The following is a 23,205-nucleotide window of genomic DNA, read 5'->3' as shown; positions in this document are numbered from 1 at the left end:
GCATTTTATATATGTAATTTACCAAAGCGTAAATTATTGATAATTTATAAGTATCGATTTGGTTTTATTTTATTTAAGTGTATACTTCGTTTATAGCTAATTATGCATCATTTACAAACTTGTATTCTTCTATTAGTGATTATTTGTTCAAACTTTATTTTTGAAGTCATTGTTAAAATTTTTTTTTTCGTACTAATTCATTAACATTTAAAAAGTGTCATTTTGTTAGTGATTGTTTTTAGGTAAAAAAATGTTTTTTCCTGAATGTTAATTGTTCAAATGTTTATTTTATGTAAAGTAAAATTTGGTAGAATGAATCTCATTTAGTTCACTTGTAATGTATTTGAAAAATCGGAATGATATGCAGGTGTAAAGTTCACCATTTGGGCTTTTTCTTATGTACCACTCAATGTTTACAGCTTAAGTGCCAGAATTTTTACACGAAAATAAACAAAAGATAAAAGTAAAAAAAAACTACCGCACATTAATACTTGTCGGTAAACTCACTAAATTTATGACGCACGTCCAGCACTCTTAGTTGTATTTTGGGCACAACATGTACGCAATGATGGGTCGCAATGACTATAAGGGTATTGCATGGCACAGTAGACCTAGGAAATGTTAGGAAACAAATCAAACTCAATTTAAACGTCGAGGAACTAATCTTTTTCTTGTCCCCCGCACATGAATGTATAAATCTTCTCGGCAAATGGATTATCAATTCGAACATACGCGTTATCCTCATTGAATCGCTGGCTCAGCTCTGCCTAAATATGGACGCTCTTTGCACTCGGCGAGTAACGTTTGCGTATACACAAACATTTTTCATCTGTCAATCTCAAGCATAGTGTATACGTGTATTTTTTATGCGCTGTTTGCTCAAAGGTCGCTTTAGAAATCATCTGTATGAAAAGCATTCACAACAGCTCCCAATTTGTAAATAAGCCATGAAGAAATTCAAAGGTTTTTCCACTTCTAACTCGATAAACGTAAAAAGGTTTTTTTTAATAATTTCGCATGGAAGTGGTCCCAAAAAAATCCACGTAAAACCGCCACCGTTCCTTTTGCTCGTGCCTATATTTTACGCCGTACAAAAAGTAAGTCGCTTGATTTGACAACGTTGATCTGTTCGCCCGGTTGTTTTCCCTCATACGCTTCGCCCTCGTTGAAGGGAAATCGCTACCGGCGGGTGACCAACGGCGGGGCAAGTGAAATTTTACGTGAGCAAGATTGGTTATTACACTGTCGATATCAACTGTGCAATAGACTCTTTTTTTACCGCGTCCGTGTATATATTCATGTAATATGGTACGAACAGCAGTAGCACTTCCATGTATAAAGTGCTGGCTCACTTCCGGCAATCGGGTCGTTTGTGAAACATATCCCGTCCGTCCGTCTTCCCCGTGAGAAGTCGAAACCAATTCCACTGGTACCTGCCGTGTCTACACGTCCGTATGTATAAATATATGCTGTTTACTTGGAATTTAATAATAAAAACAAAAACGATGCGAGTTCCCTCTGCCGCCCACTTTACGTCGTGTATATATAAACACATATGTACACGTCTACCGACACTAACACTACTGACGAGTATGTATGCACATCGTTTGCCTCCTTCTTAAGCTCGTGTTGTTTCAATTTCAAAATTCTCCGGCGTGTCCTTTTTTCTCGTCTTGTTATATTTTTGAGAGTGTTTCCTTTTAACTTGCACGCGTACAAGACAAATGCTTTGCGAAGCTAAGCACCATACGAAACGGTAGACGTACGTGTCTCTGCCATTAAGGACGAACAACACCTCGTTCACCCTGGGGAGATATAGCTGGAGAGTTTCCGGAAAATGCCCTTAGAATATAGATAACGACATGACGGAGCCCGTTTAAATTTTCTTCTGTATATTATACACGTTATGTACTTGTATTACTACCGAGTGCATAGGTGCTTTTAGGGCTTTGCCATTGAAAAGTTTGTTTTCTGTTCACCGGTCAACCTACAGTTGTATTACAAAACTACAATTTTATAACTTGACTTTAAAATCATTCCTGTTCGTGTTAAAATTTGAATTCCCGTTAGTTGTCCTGAAGCATCACGACTTTTGAATATTTTGTATACACAATCTTTTTCCTGTAATAATATTCTTGCAACTTTTAATTATTTGTAACCATTTTAAATGATCTTATTGAATCAAACGTTTCTTTGTAAATGTATATTTCATAGTTAATCAACATTGTAATGTAATTATTGTTTTTTTTACATTCTATTAATTATAACATATATCTAAAACACATATAAAAAAGACTGTATATTCGTTTGTTCATTACTACATCATTCATTTGTCGCCAAGAAAATTTGCAAAATTATTGAGTATACACTGGCAAAGGTTTTTGACATAGTTACATATGTCCTACGATAAGTGTCGTATTGCACAATGCACTCAAATAAATAAATAAACCGGCAATTTGAAATATTTTCCCGACGAAAATTAACGAGTTTCAATAGAATAACACAATGTATGTGGATTATTTTGAGTTTCCTTGGATTTCATTTGGTTCGAGTTCGCATCAGCGGGTGACACTAGTTTTCTGTAAATAGTTCTTGTCTAAATAATTTAAAATTATCTATTATTCTTAATAATTTGTGTAGTTTTAATTTATTTAGTGCCTTATTATTGTAGCATGAATTATTTTAATAAATTGATCATAATAATTGTAAAAGTAACTTTAGTCCTAATAACGCAAAGTATGAATGGCGCAGCATATTTATTTGCATACTCTAAACGCCCGTAATTTATATTCCAGTAAATGGATTTTATGATAAACTTTCACGGTTTTTAGAATGCTAAGAAAATTCTTAATATCAATTTAAAAATTATGTTCTACAAATATCATTTCGTTTGTTTTTAAATTATTACTCATTAAGTTTTATCTAAATCTTAACACAGTATTTATTAGGAAAAATAATTTTTTCTTATATTTATTCAACATTAATAAATCATACTTACATTTATCTAGTACCTTATAATGTCTGCTGGTAACAATAATAACTATGGAAAACTTTTTTTGAATTAAACATAAAGTTTAGTTAGAGTTTATTCAAAATGTTTCATTGTTTTTTTATTTTATCAAATTGAAGTATGTATTTTTTTTTTTTTTGTATTTCGACATATGACGTTATGTTTTATAATTTTTTAATTATATAATTATTGAAAAATATATTTTGTGTTTTTAATGTATTATACCTAATGAATGATAAAAATATAACATGTGGGTGTCTTTCTTGTCAACAAAAACAAGAGTGCTATTTGTTTGAGTTTTTAAATTTTATTTGCAAGTGGTTTGAAAAAGACGAAAACATAATTTCTGCATTCTATGTTTATAGAGCATAAGGAATTGATACTTTTAATTTTAAAAAAATCATATTTATAGACCATTTGTAGATATTGACTATTAAAATATTATCGTGACATTCAATAGTATAGAATTGTACTTAATTTGGTTGTGATTTCAACTTTTAATATTTTTTTTTCTAATAAATAACAAGAAGACCATACTTAGTAAAAAAAAAATAGCTAATAATAAAATTTGATTTCTTATCGTACTTAATCGCCTTAGTCCCTTTACTATAATAATGAAATACACGAGTATTAAATAGTGGTGGCTAAGCAACGAGAATATAAAGCATGGTGTAGTTGAAAGAGAAGTAAAAAAAAAAAATGCGACACTGCAATAAACAAAAATAATAAACGGGTATTTTTTTTTTTTTAATAATATTTTACCTGGGACACCATTAAGGCGTATTGCATTGCATATTACCGCACCCGTAATAAGCAAGTTCATTCCGTTGCGAGCAAGCGCGTTCCCCCAAAGTGAGACAGAGATTGAGTGAGAAACAAAAGGGGATATATTCTTGGGATTTTGTCGTCGTCTGCAAAAGTTTTTTTCTGTTTCCTTTAGCCCTCCTTGTGTACGTTAGATCCAGTTTGCCGCCCTCTTTTGTTTACCACAGCGCACGCGGTAGTGGCGACGTGCCCTTCGGTTTTTAAATTGGTCAGTAAATCACGTTTATGTACGTTTTTCTTATTCTAAAAAAATAAATAAATAGTGAGTATGTGGCTCGTTAGAAGCATCTGTCCCATATCTAAACTATCCAGAATAAAAAAACTGAGGTAGCTGGTGTGCATAACGTTGTTTTTATTGAGTAGTGTCCGAGACCATTCGCGTTATCTTTTTAGAATTGCTATTTCATAAACATCATTATTTTCTGTATAAATGTATTTACCGTTCAATATATTAGAATTAATTTTTTTTTTTTTTTTTAACGGTAATAAAAAATCCGATGACTGAAAATGTTTTCCCGCGGTTTACAGGAAATCATTAATAAAAATATTAATTATATACCAATTGTAAATATCGTTTACTGCATTGTTTCGTGTAATTTTATAAAAAAAATTTCGTGTAACTTGAAAATAATCAAATAAAATTATGTTTCTCATTGAGTTCTAATTGTCGATGAGATAAGTAAAAATTACCTGACGTAAAATTTAGCTAATATTAACGGTAACGTACAAGTGAAGCTTTTGCATTATATTAACATGTACAAACATTGAAAGACTCGGTGTTAAATTAAGTTTGCGTCTCAGCTTTTGTGTAACGATATATACTACTAGACGTTGCGGCATTTAATTAGTTTTTAGAATACCTATGAATTCTCTGTTAATTTATGTACATTGCTATTTACCATCTTACTTTTGATATATGCTCGTCAAAATTTACAAATTATTTACTTTGCGTGATGTAATTAGATCGTAACTATAATTATTTCTCTATGCGTATATCGTGATAATTTTCAGTTTGTTTTACTATAGTGCTTATTCTTGTTTGCCTTGAGCAACAGTGACATCATATTTAGGGAATCGAGTGATATATTTCGCCGATAAAATAAGATTATTTTCTATTTTTTTTCTATAATTTTTCAATCATATCACATTTAGTGTTACAATTAACTAAATGGTCAATGTACGAATGTAAACTTCCCTCGATAAATTGCTGTGTTGCATTTTCAAGGGTTAAAAAGTTTTGTACTTCCTATCTGTTAATCAAAGTAGTTTATCGATAACACTAACCACATAAGCCACGTATACATAAATAACCTATCGAAAATGTATGCAATTTTTCTTTCGCTTAACATATTATAGTCAACCAACCTACCAATTTATTTAAAAGTCGGCTGACATATGCGATTGAAATAGTTTTGCGGGCGTGTTTCTTCCGTTACACTATTTCTACTAGTGTGACATTTCTCTTAGTGACTCAATACAGTTTCCTCTTTCAATCGGAATCAAAAAGTTGAATTATTAATAATGTCGATGGAATATAATTATTGGAGCTTTTATTGATTATTAATTCTTTGACAAAAAACTGCTGCTCTTGCTGACAAAAATTCTGGACCATAAAGTTTCATAATTTGGTTCTTGCGTTCCAAATAATTATTTTTTGACTGGAATTCTTCTGAAAAAATAAAGCATTTTTAGCTAGCAGTCCGTTGAATGCTATTAAAACACGAGGAATAATAAAATGAAAAATTATTCATAAACTAAATTATCCATTCATTTATCATCATTTGAAATTCATATTGAATATAATTCTGAATGGTGAACTTTTTATCAGACTTTTCAGTTTATATATAGTATAATAGTGCTAAACAAAATTTTTTTTAAGATATGCTTTTTTTACTCCTAAAATTAAAAATAATGCAACGATATAGTTTTTCCTCGAGTGATGCATGCATACATCTATTGTACGTATCATATAATACATACTATACGAAAATAATGTGTGTAGTATTACTAATAAATAAAATTTGTCTTATAGACGAGTATAAAAATAAATAAATGTTATTAGTTACTATGAAAAAATTGTATCGAATTGAAATTTTTCTAATTTTAGTTACAACAATGCCTTACATCTTCACTGTTCCTTATTTATCTTAGTTTTTACCTCTTTATGTATTTTTAACGAGTCGTTGAAAAATTATGACAATACCATGTTATAAAGTTACAAATTTAATACCTCAGTAATTGAGTGCAAGAATGAAGTTACGTTAGAGTTGTGTTTATTTTTTAGCTTCATCTTTATATAAACTCAGCCGCAACATAAAAATGGATTAAACTTTATAGTCCAGTTTTGTTTTTAACAATAAATGAAATTATTTTTATTTTATTACTTGTTTTGGAAGGTTTGACTTTATTTTTATTTATGACAGAATCGTATTTAATTGACCATTATTTTATCGACACAATAAATTCAAAAGTTTTTTTTATTTTATCTTTAATTCATGAAAATGATCCATTATTTATATTAGTTCACGTGTAGTGAACTAAAATAAATTATAAATCGACTAGTGCTTAGTCGATTATTTTAATATTAATCGACTTCTAGAACTGTATTTTTATTTAATCGGATTACTTTTACTCCATTTTTTACTATGATTACAAATAACAAGAATTGGATGAAAAAAGCAAATTGCAAAATATTTCATAAACTTTAAAAAATTAATTACATTAGATTTTGTAAATTTGTGTATAAAATATATTCAGTAAAAATTATTTATGATGAATACATCTAATATCATTTGTAATACAATAAAATAATTTTGTTAGATCTTTAATGAGTTCTTTTATGCGTAACAATTTCAAGAATAGAATTTACAAGATGTTCATTTTCTGTATACTCTCAAAAAAGTATAACGATTTAATAGAGAACCAACTATTAGTAAAAAAAACATATTTCAATAATTTTTATTTTAAATAAAAACATATTTATTAATTACATGTTAATGTTTATTTCAATTGATTAATGTTAATTATTTATTATAAGAAAAAAATTTGTTAGATAACACTAAATAACAGTATTTATTGTGAACGTTCAGGAAACCTTTTAATAAAATTGTTTCAATGTAAATAGAATTGTTAATATTAATAATATTATAAAAAATTTTACTTATATTATTGTATTGAGCATGAATCTAATTTGATATAAAATATATTTTTTTAAACATCTACAGTAATTTTTTTAATGTACGTTCTTAAATTATTCTAGTATATATTTAACTGATTAATTGTTGTTCACATAAATTTCAAGGAATCGAAGAAGTTTGATAACTTAATATAAATATATAGTTGTATAGACGTTGTAATTAGTATAACTAGATAGTTGTTGATTTATCAGCACATATATGCTTTGAGGAATCCATAGGTTTGTTAAGGTTTGTTCTGTACTGTACTATCATATTAGTAAACAAGATGTTGATCCAAATCGTCGTATTGCTGACAGGGCCCGTCGGAAGGTTTAGTTTAAAACACTTTGTTGAAAAACATTATAGGATTAAATTCTGTAGACACTATGAAAGGTATTACATTTTATTTAGACATTATTAATACAGTTAAATGTATTTCTATCTTTTTAAAATTTTCGTGGTTTGTTCGCAGTACACACAGGGACTATGCAAGAAAATTGAAGGTTTTTCTTTTAAAAATTAAGCATCAATCATTGAACAACAAGTTGTTGATATGTGTTTCCGTTAAACGTTTTTGAGAAATCCTATTTGCAGCTATAGTTTCTTGCTAAAACCAAAATCATAAGATAATTAAAGCTCTCGAGCTGTCATTTTAGTATTTGATAAGAGCTGGATAGAAGCTCATATTCATAATAATGATAACAATAATATATTGGTATACAGCAGGTGACATCATCGGCAAATGTCCACAGAATTTTATCGTAATTCACTCGAGCTTTAAATATTATATAGCTGCTGTTGATATTTCTCGCGTCGTGGTAATTTTGTACGAGGCAAAACCTCAGTGTAAATTTTGTACTCTCTTTGTCTCGTGTCCCCTGCTTTTATATGTAGCCCTGTGTTTTATACCGTTCGCTTCTGTTTACTCGCTCTCCGGTGTTGACGAGCACGTTTCATTAATTCCATGATGGGGAAAAACTCGTTTTAATAAAATATGAAGGTCGTATGCAATATTTCGATTCCCCAAAGGGACAAAATCAAAGCTACCGAAAAAACTACAAAAGTACATACCACCGGGACCAACGCGCGTATAATATTATACAAGTACAATGGCGAACCGCCGGACAACTGTGAAACTATAGGATTATGCCTCGAACTGAATTTTTTCTGGATTGTTATTTTGTGTGACCAAATACTTTGGTAACATATGCGCTGATATTTCATTATTATGTCAGCGTTTCTATGTAAGCATTTTATCGCAGATTCCATTAGAAAATATTATTCAATTTTCTTAACGCTTTTATGCATATTTTGATCATAACTGTCTGTTTTCTCTATAAAACGTATCTAATGCTTGTATCATTTAATAACTCCCAATTGATTATATGAAACAATGTGTTTTGTGCAGATGCGTATTCTGTTGTTTTTATTATGGATTTTACTAATGTTAATTTAGAGGCGTCATAGTGTTGATTTAAGTAAATTGTTAGCTACGAAGTAGAATTGTTTAATCGTATGAACGGAGCATTTGTAAAAATTATTCCAAAGCACATGCCTCAGAATACTAATTACTTAAAAAATTTGTTTTTCTACTTGTATCATTTCCAAATGACTTAAAGTATCCTATGATAAAATTGTGTTTTTTTTTTTTTAGTCGGGACTTATTATAATTTACTAACAATTTCTATAGTATTATTTATACTATTGGGAGGTACGCTTTTTACAACATTTGAATACCTTGTTAACATCAATGGTTTTTGTCTTTGAATTAAAACTGTTTTAAATTAGTGCTGCTGGTTCTTCTGGGGATCTAGAACCAACAATAAATTTTCTCTACCGCAGCATTGTGTAAATAAATACCCTTAAGGAATTCCTGCATGTTTATCATGTTTATGAACAACGAATGGATCTCTGAAAAATGGAAGTGGAGATGGTGGTATATTTAAATGTCAGTTTGAAGTTTATTTTAGAATATTTTACAAAAAAAACTCAAAGAGACTATGTAAACTTTCAAAAGTAAATGGAGGACTGAATAATTTTTTTAATTGCCTTAAAACATAAACTTTTTCACGTATCTTTTTAATTTAGAAAATAATTAATCATTCTTTGTGCTTGATCCATTTGTTTGTTTTTGCCAAAAGATAAAGGTTTAATCTCTATCTAATTAATACGAGCATTTAAAAATATTTAATAACTAATGATTTGAAAGAAACATTTGAACAGTCAAAACTTTATTTTGATTTAGGATTCCATATTTAAAATTGATAAATATTAAAAAGTTTTTTCAGTAATTTGACGTCAATCATCTTTATGTTCTTCAAAAAAGGCAAGTTCTTAAAGTAATCAAGTAACTAATTATTTTCAGAGAGTTCATTTAAATAATAAATGACACAAATATATTTTTAATCTTAAATAATGCTTAAAATTATTCATTCAGAGAATAACATGTGTTAAGCTCTGAATGAGTAACTTACATATAAAACAATACAACAAAAAATAAACATTATAAATTTAACATACTAATATAAAAATGATAATTTGTAATGAATTTGCGTATACTGATTTTAACTTACGATTAAAATGGTCAAAATTAAAATTAATGATTCAATTTGAAAAATAGTTTTAGCTTACAATTGAACATCTATTCTGAAAATACTATCTTATGCTATATTTTTCTCGTAAATAATTCTTTGTTAAGTGTTTACTAATACTTTAGAAATAATTTTTATAGCTGGTATTCATTTATAATTATAGTTTTCTTCTCCCTGAGTAAAACGTCCTTGGTTAAAATAACGATTTTTTTCTAATTTTTAAATAACTTGTATAAAAAAAAAAACCTACATTGATTGTCAACAAAATTCAAAGAATAGTTTGCCTTATAGAGAAAAGATTTTGATCATGATTTTGTTGAACATTTTTAAGTGTTGAAATATTCACAAGATCAATGTAGATAAAATCTTACGGTTGTACATGTGAAGGAGACGAGTAGAATTTTCTAATTTTTTGCTCATTTGCCCTAATTTTTTTAAGAGTAATTTTATTTAACAAAATTATTTAATATTACTCATCTTTGTGAACAATTTTTTTAATATGTATTTTTCTATGAATTATTTATAGAGAATGATTACCATATTAATAATACCATGTTTTCGGGGCGAAATTCACATTAAAGGACCAAGTTTTTATATGTGTATCATGATGTTGCATAATTTATTTCGACGTGGAGTTTAAATAGACTTTGATAAATAATATTTGAGGACCAATCACTTTAATAAATGTAGAGCTGAATTATTAATAAGATGATGATAGCACTGAAATTTATTGTATACCATTACGTATTTTTCCTTTAAACCATGTGTCAATTTTGATTGTATAGATTTAAAACAAAATGAGCTAATAGTTATTAAATATTCTTTATCATTTTAGAATGATTGTATTAATTGCAACCACATATAAAAAATGAACTATTTTAATCGAGTAATTTAAACAATAAATATAACTTGCTCAACACTGAATAAATTAATCTCGAAGAGTCATTCTAATTTTTTAAAATTTATTGTTTTATTTATATAACGAATTAATATAGATATAATTTATTATACTAGAGAGTCTTCTATACTTCATATTCATTACATTACATCTGTGTCTTCTTTTTAGCCACCCTGCATATTTTATGATAAATACTAATTTTATTCTAAAAGCAACAAAATCGTTTACATGTACTTAGGTCTGTCGTTCTCATTCAGCACTCTTGGAACACACGTATTTATGTAGTTATGTAACCGATTGAGCTTTCAACTAGTCGTTGTTCGTACATAATAATAATTATCTATCCAAAAAGTAAATGCCAAAGGCACCATCGCCATGATGTTGGCTCTTGCTGCCACTGTGGAAGCTCTTGTTTGAAATCAGTCACAAACGTATGTGTCAGTCCCATATGAATAATAATGCTGGTTTGTAGCTGTTGGGCACTGTAGTAAATAATGTACTTGACAAGAGTTCAAAAAGCCTCTTCCGGAGGTTTTCACCACTATTAAACATTATTATTATAATTACTATTATGAGTGCGCTTGCCATATTGCGAGGAGGAAACATGACTAAAAATGTATTTTACTAAGCTGTTGTTGTTTTGCGTATTTTTCTACCGAGACTTTGTGTTGATGAAATTTAACGAGCATAAAGAATTTTTATTTTCCGGTTGCCGCAATTAAACAGAGTAATTCATTTGCCATAAACCACTTAATCAATCAAAAAATTAATATCATATTGAACATTTTTTTTGGTTTCTTTAAGGTGCACGTTTTTCTTAATTTATAGATTAAGTTAAGATAAATTAATCACCTGTTCACTCGATAAATTTTAAGAAGAGTTACTTTTGACCTTTTAGGCTTTTGGTATCAAATAAATTTACTCCAAACTTTTTATTATTTATCAATTTGTCGATTCGTGACAAATATTAACTAATTGGTTTTAATTCATTTAAGGATATTTTTCATTTATTTATAACGCTTTATGTACGATCGTTTTTGAGGTCGAAACGAACTCGTATAGTTAATTCAGAGCACGTTTGAACTGCAATATTTGTATCGTCTTACATACATAAATATTTAGGGTACAGAAGTTTATCTGAAAATTTCAGTATAAAATGTAATTTTTTCCATTCAAACTGAGAATGGATTAATGTTTTTATTAATTGTCCGTAACATCAATTTTATGCTTTGTTACAACAGCTATAAAATGTTAACAAGGGTACGTTATTATGTTCGGACAGTTAGATCGGTCAACTTTGGGTTCGGGCTGAGGTTGTAAAATTGCGTTTGTTTTTATCGAATTAATGTTAATGCGTTTCCGAGAGGTTCGGCAAAACAAACGAACTGCTGTGTATAGGCATTTATTATTATAATATTCTCCTCACATATTCAAACGCCAAAGGATAATAACTACCTTTCCACTGTGCTGGTTGGTTTGATATTTTATTCGCCCTTTGGATACTTTCGCGGCTATAGCAAAAACCTGGTTCGTATCACGTGACCCAAATGATGTGAGCGTATTTTCTCTCAAACTGTTTACAGTTGAACTGCATGGATATATCTGAAAACCGTCGGTGCACACTATACACACATCCTTACACCCGGTCTTGTTCGGAGACGTGACCTGACTTATTATCATTGACTCGTGAACTATCGTGGTCACCCCAGCTTTAGTATAGAACAATTTTCGTTTTTTCTTCATTTTACCTCTATACTATCTGTTAGGTTTTTCACTAAAGCCCTTTGCATGCATTTATCGCAATAGAATTCTCACGTACGTGTATAAATATTTAAATGTTTTTACTATTTATATTTACGAGTCTCAGTCGTCGTACTACTCCAACTTCTATCTACCGTTGAGATATCGTTTGCTGAAAAATACACGAGCTCGAGGTAAAACCGAGCCACTTTGATGTCACATTTTCGAAATTTAAATGCACATTTAAAAGTAAACTCTCTAGTTGTGACTAATTTGAAAAAAGAGCTCGTCTGTTGTTTTTACTTATTCCTTTTGATATGTTGCTATTGTTTATACTAATCTGGGAAAACACATGCCAAATATAATATGTATGGGGTTGTGTGGGTGGCACGTTTGGGTAATAAATCGGTCAGAGCGAAAGCCGTTAAACAAGACCAATGGTCTTCAGCTTAGGCACCAGCTCCTGCAGCGTCAGGAAAAAGCTAAATGCGTGAATGTTGTATATATTTATATTGTGTTTATTGCGCATGTTAGTATGGATTCCATGAAAAATTGATACCACAGTTATTCGTAATTGACATGTTTTCTTTAGTTCGATGGGCTAAAGACAACTACAAATAGATGAACTGTCAGAAAAAGATTATGGAGAAAAAATGTTGAAATGTCGTAGAAGAAGGAACCTCAATATTTTTTTCTTTACCTAATATCCCTTGTACTCACTATTCGGAAAAAAACATTCTGTATTTACAATTTGAAGTACTTCATTTGCGTTAAATATAATTTATAATGACAAAATATTTTCAATGTTAAACATAAACGGATAATACTGCGTCAATAGTCATCTACTATAAATACCAACACAAATTAAAACATTAAAAAACTGTTGTAGAAAAAAGGTTTTTTAATGTTTATTAAAAGTATTATAGGTGCACCTATTATACTCATGATTGTATACTCTGAAGTATGTGATAACATGGTGTGCACCATACTACCGGAAATATTCTTTTGTCTAAACATTTCGACCGCGTTTTACTTTATTTTTAATTGTTTTTATTATTATAATATTTTGTACAACTATTTTACTGTTGACATATGATGGCACATAAAAAAAAGACTTTTTCACTCTTCTTTTTATTTTGGCGACAGTAACGACCTTCCATGCAAACATGTTTTACGGTTACAGGATAACCAGTACTTACGAAGAGGATGGCGAATTCAATTCCACAGTAATGGTGAAATTTAGATTCAGATGTTTTTTTATAGCGTCCAGACGTTAACCAGATTTTTGTGCGTGTTCCTCGCTGATAAACAAAAATGTGATGTATATGTACGCGTGGCTTATAACAATAAAACTCTGAAAGTTTCATTGGCGAATGACTATGTATGTTGCGATGTGCGACACTCCAATTTGCGACTGCCAGCTGAACTTGGAAGAGGATAAAAACTAAAGCGAATCCTTCTCCTCTTTCCCGTCTATACTCATACAACATTACCGAGCGATATGAACGAAAATTCTCGCGCAAACAAACCGTTAATCAAAAAGATTACATTATTATTATTATAACTACTATTATTATTATTGTCGCGATAACTGCATGGTGTAGATTTATAGCGCGCTCACACATATTATACTACACTAAGCATTTAGGTCTACCATAAACGAGCCATAAAAAATTTAACAAGCTAAATATGCGTTTGCCAAGATTTCCATCGTAAAGTTTTTACACTGCCGAAAAAAAATAATAATTGCTCCCTGGGAGTTACTGTCACCACTTGCTCCTTTAGCAACTCATGTGTATTTATTGAAGACTAAGAAGAAAAAAAGACGTTCAAACATTCAATAAAATAAGGACATATAAGAAATGCGATTTTTTTTGTATAAATCAATTTACTTATCGTAATGGAATCGAATTCTTCAGTATTGGCACATTTCTTCGTAGATAAAAAAAACTTTAATTTACTAGCATTTCTTAATATGTGTGAAAACTTAGGGTTGCCATTAATTCCACGTCTGGCTTAGTTTGTTGTGTGTCACACCCGTTGAGTTAACTTTGATGGGAGTTTAGATTAAAGACACAAATGATGACAGTTGGTCTGCGTATTGAGTTATGAGGGTTGAACAGTTTTTTGATTTCTGATGACGATTTGTTAAGTAGAATACTAAAAGTTGTGTCGGCGGGATTTTATGTGATATAAGAATCTTATTTTGATTTTATACGACAGACAGAAAAAGCGACCTCGCAAATAATAAAAATGAGTTTTCATTTATGACCAATTTCTGTTTTATTCCTCTTAATGTCGATTAACGCAACCGTTAAACCGATTTCGGAGAAGTTTTATAGTTTATTCGGTATCTTAAAGTGCAACCAGAACTTTTGTTAGGTGTAAGTTTGGGAAAAAGGTTAAAATAACTGTAATAGTAACTTACGTTTGTTGCATTTCAAGTAGTTGGAAATCAGCTGCACTCTTTATATTATTATTTTCTACTGGTAGACTTATTGTACGATATGCCAAAATTAGAAATAATATTTCAGAATATCGCGTTAATATATTTTTCAAGTCATTATGTAAATTATGAGTTTTATAAAATTGTTTTCTTTAAATTATTCTTAAGAATAGTTATTTATTATTTATTACTATCTATTCTATTTAAAAAGGAGGAAAATAATATATTTTTATGTAGGAAGTGTAGAGAAATTTGTGATTTTTTAGTAAATGTTATAATATGATTTATTTACTCAATCGTTTACATACATAATGTGTCTAATATTATAAAGTACATTAATATCAAACGTGATAAATGTTTTTTTAAATTACAATATTACTTAGTGTTAATGATAAAAAACAATTAAAATATTTTCGGAAAAATTAGTATGTGCATCGGTATCTTAGTACAATGGACTATCATTTTATTATAGTTCACATACTCTGAATTATACAAACAGTGTCTGCATGGCGGTCTAGAAATTTTCTAGTAATGTATCTTATTGAGCAATACGCAACTACATACACTAATAATAACAACAGTAACTAATATCGTTTAAGCAAAGTTAGAATTAGGTACACTATAGTATGTGAAATACACAGCGCAAAGTTTCATATTGTGTAACTTTTGAAACCTTCGGGTATTTCCAGACGACCGACCCATACCATTCGTTATTAAATTTAGTGGTGTTTGTCTCACTATATGGTTATTATTCAAATAGCTTAAATTAGGAAATTAAATAGATTGAAACATTTCTCATAACGCATTTATGCAAAACTTCGATAACTTAAAGTAATTTACCTCTAACGTATTACTATCAAGTTATGGGGTCTAAATTTTTGTACAAGACATTATAAAACTTTTACCAATGAGTTATTAATACAAACATAAATTGTTTCGAAATTAAATGAATATTTTCATTTAACTTTTTCTCATTTTGATTAACTTCACGATAAAATTCGATTGCATAAATTTATTAAGAAATTTAGTTTGTTGCATTGTAGATTGTTGACACTTTGACAGTCCCATAATTTGAGTTTAATTTTTAAAATTAAATTTAGTTAGCAATTTTATAGGGTTTTAAATAAAAATTGAGTTTGATGAAAAAACTTTTACCTTTAAAACATTGAAATTGAATGATTCAATTACAGACATTAAGTCATATAATATTTTGTATTTGTTGTCTTTTCTTACAAAAACAGTTTTACTAAATGTATTTTTCACTTAATTTAAAAAAGGTTCCAACTCCTTCTCAATAATAAGCTAAGTCATAATTAATTAAATACATATTCTTATAAACTTTCTTTTTATACGTAACAAAACTATCTAAAATTATTAAGAAAATTACTTATATATATTAATATATTACATTTAAATGTGATACTTACATTGTGTTAGAAAATAACATAAAAAAATCGTTACGTTTTTAAATATAGGTTTGTTATAAACTGGTATAGCTGGTTTAATATGATAAATGTATCATACAAATAGAATAAAGTTTTTTTGTAATATCCCACCAAATATTACAAAAAAAATCTTAGTTTTAATATTATAAATTATTTTTTAAAGATATTTTTAATGTTTGTTTTATTAAAAAGTGGAATATTGAGAATTTATTTGAGGTATTTCATGCTCAACTTAGTTTAGTTTAATTAATTTTTTATGGTATTCTGTTTTATTTTTAATGAAACATTATTGCTATAGCTATTTTTTTTTTTTTAATAATAGTTTGTTAGTAGTATTTTTGATAATTTATATGCTATTAATTACATAAAAATTTATTAAATGATATTGTTGTAACAATTCTTAAAAGGGAATTTCTTAATAATTTTTTTATTAACTTTATCAGAACTGTAATTTTTAATGTTACTTAAAATATTTAAACTCGTAGATGATAAAAACCAAATAAAAATTAATGAAAATATCAATTAATTTGTATTTGTTTTTTCTTCTCATTGTTAATCCATATTTTGTTGTTAATGTTTTATTATTATTGGATACTATTTTGCTATTTATATTAATGAATTTTACAAAAGGGTTTAAGAATATAAATTAACGTCTGCTCTACTAAAATATAATTATACTTATATTAAAATATTTAACAAAATTCGTTTTTGAATCTGTGCAATCTGTCATTTTACTATATAAAAAAAGTTCATAACTTTGAAAGTTGTATCTTTGTTTAATTTTTTGAAACTACCTTTATTTCATTTATAAAGTTAATGGCTTAAAGTTTTTTCATACTTACAGTTTGAGATAATTGTACCACATTTCATTTTTAGTATACAAATTTTTATCCAATTTTCGGTACATCATAAGCACGTCATTTATCTATAGATAGTTAGAAAAAGTTTTTTTTATTATTTTTACTTGCAATTAAACAATTTTTTTCTAGCAGGTTTCTTATTTTACTCTAACGGCATACAATATTTCTAAGCCTTAAGAAATAATTTTGTTGATTTTTTTATATTTTTACAATGAATGACTTTTATCACTTTTTTCACTATCTTAATACAGAGAGTAAAAAAAAAATTCGCTAGTATAAAAAAAACCGTACAACACGTGCAATTTATGGCAGCTGTATTTTATATAAATTACACTTATAATCTCTTCGAAGTACATGACCTATCTTCAAGGTGAGACGTTTTGTGATCTTCATCGTGATGTGTTGACTTCATACTCTTTTTTGTTAATGTAGAATATATTGTATCATATTTTAAAAAATTTTCTTTTTCACTCGTCTAACTGTCTTACTTAAAAAGAAAGTTGTTGTTTGTGTGCAATTCTCCTAATATCTTACATATCATTAATTTTAAATTTATGTATTTTATAAATCTTTGTGGTAGTAATTAGTATTGTGTCATAAAATGATACTGATTTTGAACTTGCTTTATGTTTATTAATTTTCAATAATATAATTGTTCTCTTTCCATATAATCTTTAATCCTATTGTCAATAACAAATAGTAAACTCAATACTTCATTATAATTTATGCACATACTAATTCCATTAGTATTTTATTGGTAACAATTTTACTGTAGTTGATAATTCTATCAAAATGTCTACATATCTGATGTAACATTGATATATGTTGGAACTAATGTAACTTCATCTAAATTAATTATATGACTGTTAAATCGATATTTAGACTTTTTTTTAACTATTGGTAAACAATTCGTTATAATATCGTCAAATGAGTGTTTTTTTTCTTCAAAAAGTTAAAAATTATTATTTTAAAAATTTATTGTTGTTTTTTATTTATAACTAAACTATCTCAAAAGTAACATTATTTATTACTGTTCAAATGGAATCTATACAAGCAATTCGTTATTGGTTAATTATATTGAATATAGAACATTTTATATTTTAAACTGTTACTGTTAATTATTATTTTTTTAACTACCTGATTCTAATCTATTGTTAGTATGAAATCCATTATTAGTCACGCATATATAAATTTAAAAAAACAAAACTCAGTCGCATGAATATTATATTTCTACTTACCTATTCATTAAAAATATAATCATAATTCTTATATTAATTAATTATATGACACTCGTTGTTTGTAAGAATATAATTAGTTTTTAATTATTAAAAAGAATATAAATAGTAAAAAAATATTTTTAAAGCTATATATAAATAATTAATTCGTTTTAAAAATAGGTATATTTATATCTATTAAATAAATTAAACCATTAGTTATAATGAGACCCCTATTTATTATAAGGTAAAAAGTATTAATATTACGAACCATTTTTTTGTTTCATTCAAAAATTGAACGGTCCAGAGCAACAAGATGGTATACCCAACTTTTCATTAAAAAATTATTATTATATTAAAGCATTTCAGAAAATCTATTTTTTTTAGTTTAATATAAAAATTTTTTTAATTATATAATTTTTTTGTTAAGTTATTTACGATGATATTTAATTAAGAAAAACATTTTTATAATTGCTGTTAATGGAAAATATTTCAATAAATTTCTACTTCTTTATGATTTCTAAATGTAGACACATAAGGTTATTGTTCTGGACCTTTGAATTATAATATAAAAAATATTGCAAGTATTTTGAATGTTGTGTATATTAATTGTGTCGTCATTTGTCTGATTTTATATCTAATAATTAAGTACTCTTGATGCCAGAAATGGTGTCTTTGCCCCTTATAATGGGAACTATTAATTTTGTTGGGGTAAATGAAATTATTTTAGCGCTTGATAGATTTACATTTGAACAATTGAGTGGTTTTATTCCATTTAAACAGTTGAAGCTGATAGCAACTCTCAATAGTTTATATTATTATTTGTTTTTATACAAACAATTGAGTTAAGGTTTCTCATTAGTCTTTTCATTTCAAATTAATATTGTAATAATATTTTTTATAAAAAATAGGCATTGATAATATTATTATAATAGTGTATAGTATATTATAATCAACAGTTTTGTTATGATGTTTCATCAATTATAGAAGTCGTTGTTAACTTTTGACCTAAAATTTTTGGTCATATTTTCTCTCTGCTTTATCTTAGCAATTTATGCTTAAAATAGATCTGCACAAATCAACTTCACTCTATAGTTTAAACCACGTGAGTTGCCTCAAATCATCTTGAATATTATTCCTATACAAGCAAAGAAAGTAATTAAATACCTAGAAATTACGTTTAATCACTGACTGACACAAGTCCACACTAAAAAGAAAAAAAAGTCTAAATTATCGACTACACCTTCTACGCTTTCTCTTTAACTCAAAACTTCAACTTGAAACAATATCATTATACCCAAAATTTGATCTCAGGTACCCAAATCTGGGGTCTGGCCAAATCATCTAACATTAGGCCAATACAAGCGTTCCAGTCAATTGCACTTAGACTAATCACTAAATCTCCATGGTATATCACGAACATAAAATTGCATAAATTCCTATAAATATAAACGTACAAGAACTTGTAACAATATACTACAAATGATATTAATAAATCTCAACAATACACAAAAGCTTACTAATTTATAATATGTCAACAAATAACCTACCCTCAACCTACTTCATAGACTACAACGACAATGGAATAGATATCTTCTAAATAACTAAAACTACCTTAGTTTTAAAAACTAACTAACTTAAGTAACTAACAAGATTTTTTAGTATCCTTTAATTTAATTTAATTAAATAAACACACTAGAGATTTTATTAATAGGCCATCTCTTCTTCATTTAAATTTATGTTGAAAATTCAATTATATAATAAAAGTTGTAAATATTCTAAATAAAAAAAAATAACTTTAATCTGCTTTAGTTTAACTATGTTTGTAATTTCAAATATTTTTATAGTATAACTAATGAAAATTTGAAAATGAAAAATTAACTATTAATAACTAATAAAATAATTTTTTAAATTATGCAACTATACAATAATTTGTAACAATATTGAATATTGTTAGCACTTATTTACATTTATGAAAACGTTAAGTTGTTAATACACGCATATGTTGATAATAATAAAATACACTTAAATTAATTTTGTCATATTATCATTATTTTGACTGAATCTTTAGTTTAAGTCATTTATAAAAATTTCTCAGGGAGCTAGGTATATTATTATTGCTAGTATTAAATGTGAATGGAATGTTCTTGCTTTAACTCCATTCAGGGTTAAGATTTGATAGAATAATCTTATCAAATCTAAGATTACTTTGATTTATTCATCTTCATCTTATATTAGCATCTATACTCTATTAATTTCAAATGTCATTTGTTTACCTTGGTAAAAATAACGCTAAAATATTTAGTCTCTTTGTTCATCCATTTTACATAGAATGTTCCAATCAACATAGTAACATGTTTACTGAAAGTTGTTTACAATAGTTAAAGACGGAAAACGTAGCCCTGAAATTCACATGTGAATTACAAAATCGCTAGTCGTTGTCACACTAAAATTCATTCAAAATGTATTCGGACCATGTGGACTTTACTTTTTCACTAGTCGATTTCCACTCAAAAACATATTGCTGCTGGGTATTTTCCCTATGGGTGTCTACTGAATTATTTATAAGTATCTACATTGCCTTGAGGACGGATATGTGCACAAACTATATGACATTGTATACAATACAATTCTTGTTTACTCGCATCTATTGCTGTGGGTAGTAAAAGTTCAGAGAGACTATAAAGTGTGTTTTTGACATTGGTTTACATAAAAACAGATGGTTGTGATTTCTTAACGATTTAAGACATTTTTTTTTTTTAATCTTTTAGATATTGTACTATACTTTTAGGTATGTCTCACTTATAAAACATTAAACATTTTCTTTAATTTTCAAATCGCATTAATTAATTAAAGCTATCAATTATACTATTAAGATTATTAATAGATATGCTATCTTTTAGTATCATATTTTTTTATTATTTTAACGAACATAAGTTGTAATTTTTAATTTTCACACAACCACAATAAATCCAATCTGAGGGAAGATTATTAAGAGCCATTACTACTACAGTAATCTACCATTTCAAGGATTTAAAAAAAAGTAAAAATATAAAAGCTCATAAGTATTTATCATTGTGAAATTTTTAAAATTAAACTTCTCTTCTTTGTAAAACTTAGTTTGTTACTACTGTTCTATCTCGTTTTAAATTGTCAACCAGGTATAAAAAAATTAAGATGAAAAATGTCTATAATATTTACAGTAAAACAAAAAATTGAGTTTCGTTTGAAGAAAAATGAAGACGTATTGTAAAATAAAACCGTATTTTTTTAAATTAACTTTGTTCATCAAACTTTGTGGTTGGGATTTATTATTAGTTCATTTTTGTTTGTTGAGATGATAGAGTAAAGCAAAATAAAAAAGAAGGTAGAACTTGACGTTTTTTAAAGGTAGTCAAATAATCAACGTAATTTTATTTTATTATCATCTGACTTGTTAAGTACTTTTATTTAATCAAAGTGGAATTTTCACAAGTTTGAATAATGTTATTTTTATCTGGCTTAGTCTCATGAGTAAATTATATTTACATATCCATGTACAATTTCATATTGCATTCGAAAGAGTTGTGTGTTTTGCAGATTATTTAAATTCAAGTTGCAGCGAATCTTTGTAATGTTTATTTGGTGGTGTAAAACTACAAAAAAATTTTTAAATGTTACATTGTTTATAAAACATCCGAATTTATGGCGACTATTTGAAAATATTACTTATGTAGATAAATGTAGTAGCTAGTAAGTTGAACAAGTCGTTTACCCTGAAACGGCATAGATGATAGAGTGGTGTACTGTAACCCTAGACAAAGTAATACTGAAAGTACACAAATGTTGCTTATGTATACATTTGGCGAATATGTTTATAGGCGTCAGGCGGTTTTAAGTTGTTTTGTGCGTAAAAGCGCGAAAAAGGACGGAAGTCGAGCCATTATTGTGTTGGGTAATTCTGCACGTGACCGGAGTGTCCATTACTCAAACGGTACGGACAAGCTTGTTAGGTTTTGTCTGTGTGACGAACAAATTTTTATTACTAATTACACATGTAACATTATTATATGTTAAACTGTAACAACCAAGTCAAGAAAACACAACTAGTTGTTTTAGTGTGAATAATAAATGGCGTGTCTTTAATCCGTTACCAGAGGGACCAAGAATTAAACGTCGATATTAGACTTCGGAAGGTTTATTAACTTTCTTTAACCGCTGCTAGTTTTAAACTGTCGGGAAAAACTAAATGACTGCACCAGTATGTTTCTACTCTCTTATATTTAAACAATCGTTTGTAGAGCAAAAATTAATGTTTTTTCGTTCTATTTTGTACGTTATCGTCTCCCTGGGCTTATCTTCTGCTAGCGTTATCTAAAAACTTTTGCAAGACGTTTTCTATTACAAGTAAATCGATCGGTCTTAGCATCACCGGTCGTGACGTTAAGAGCGCCAAAGTTTATTCTATTAAAATTAATTCGACTCGACGGCGTTCTAAAGGATTGGAAAAAATACCATTACGGGAAAACTTCTAAAAACTTACTTTGGCTCGCTACCACTTATTCGTATGAATTGTTGGTTAAAAGTTATTACAGAATAGGTAGACCTTGTTCGAAAAATACTTACTGTCAGACGTTTTCAATACTACACGTGAGGCTCTTGTGTCACGTAGTAATTCTTACCACCTCAACTACTAAACCAGTCAGTCTAGTATTGAAATAATTTTACAGAATCGTATTTTTTTATTCTATTCCTTATTTTTATAATTAAAGAACTCAAACAAAATTTTCGGAAATGTTATTGAAACTTTACGTTTAATAAAAGAATAAAACAAATGAGTTTTGATATGGGTCCGGAATCATTGTTATGTAGTCTTTATTTTCATTTTAAAAATACTTTAATTGTTCATCTCGTGGACTATGCAAAAATCATTTGCGCCAAATGTTTTCCATCCCAATAGACTGGTCGTGACAGCCTAGTCGTCTGTATGTCTAGTAACGGCATTCCCTTAACAAACGAAA

The 23,205-nt window shown here is 28.0% G+C and overlaps 1 protein-coding gene across 6 annotated transcripts in view; it reads left to right on the top strand.

The window, feature by feature from the left end:
* The window catches only part of LOC126905604 (E3 ubiquitin-protein ligase MYCBP2-like), a 136,636-nt gene that overhangs the window by 32,513 nt on the left and 80,918 nt on the right, over positions 1-23,205 (top strand). The window lies entirely within an intron of this gene.

This window comes from Daktulosphaira vitifoliae, unplaced genomic scaffold (genome assembly GCF_025091365.1).
Source record: "Daktulosphaira vitifoliae isolate Bord-2020 unplaced genomic scaffold, ASM2509136v1 Scaffold_4, whole genome shotgun sequence".
NCBI classification, from domain to species: Eukaryota; Metazoa; Arthropoda; class Insecta; order Hemiptera; family Phylloxeridae; genus Daktulosphaira; species Daktulosphaira vitifoliae.
Note: the sequence above shows the minus strand (reverse complement) of the source record. Positions and strands in the feature narration are given on the sequence as shown.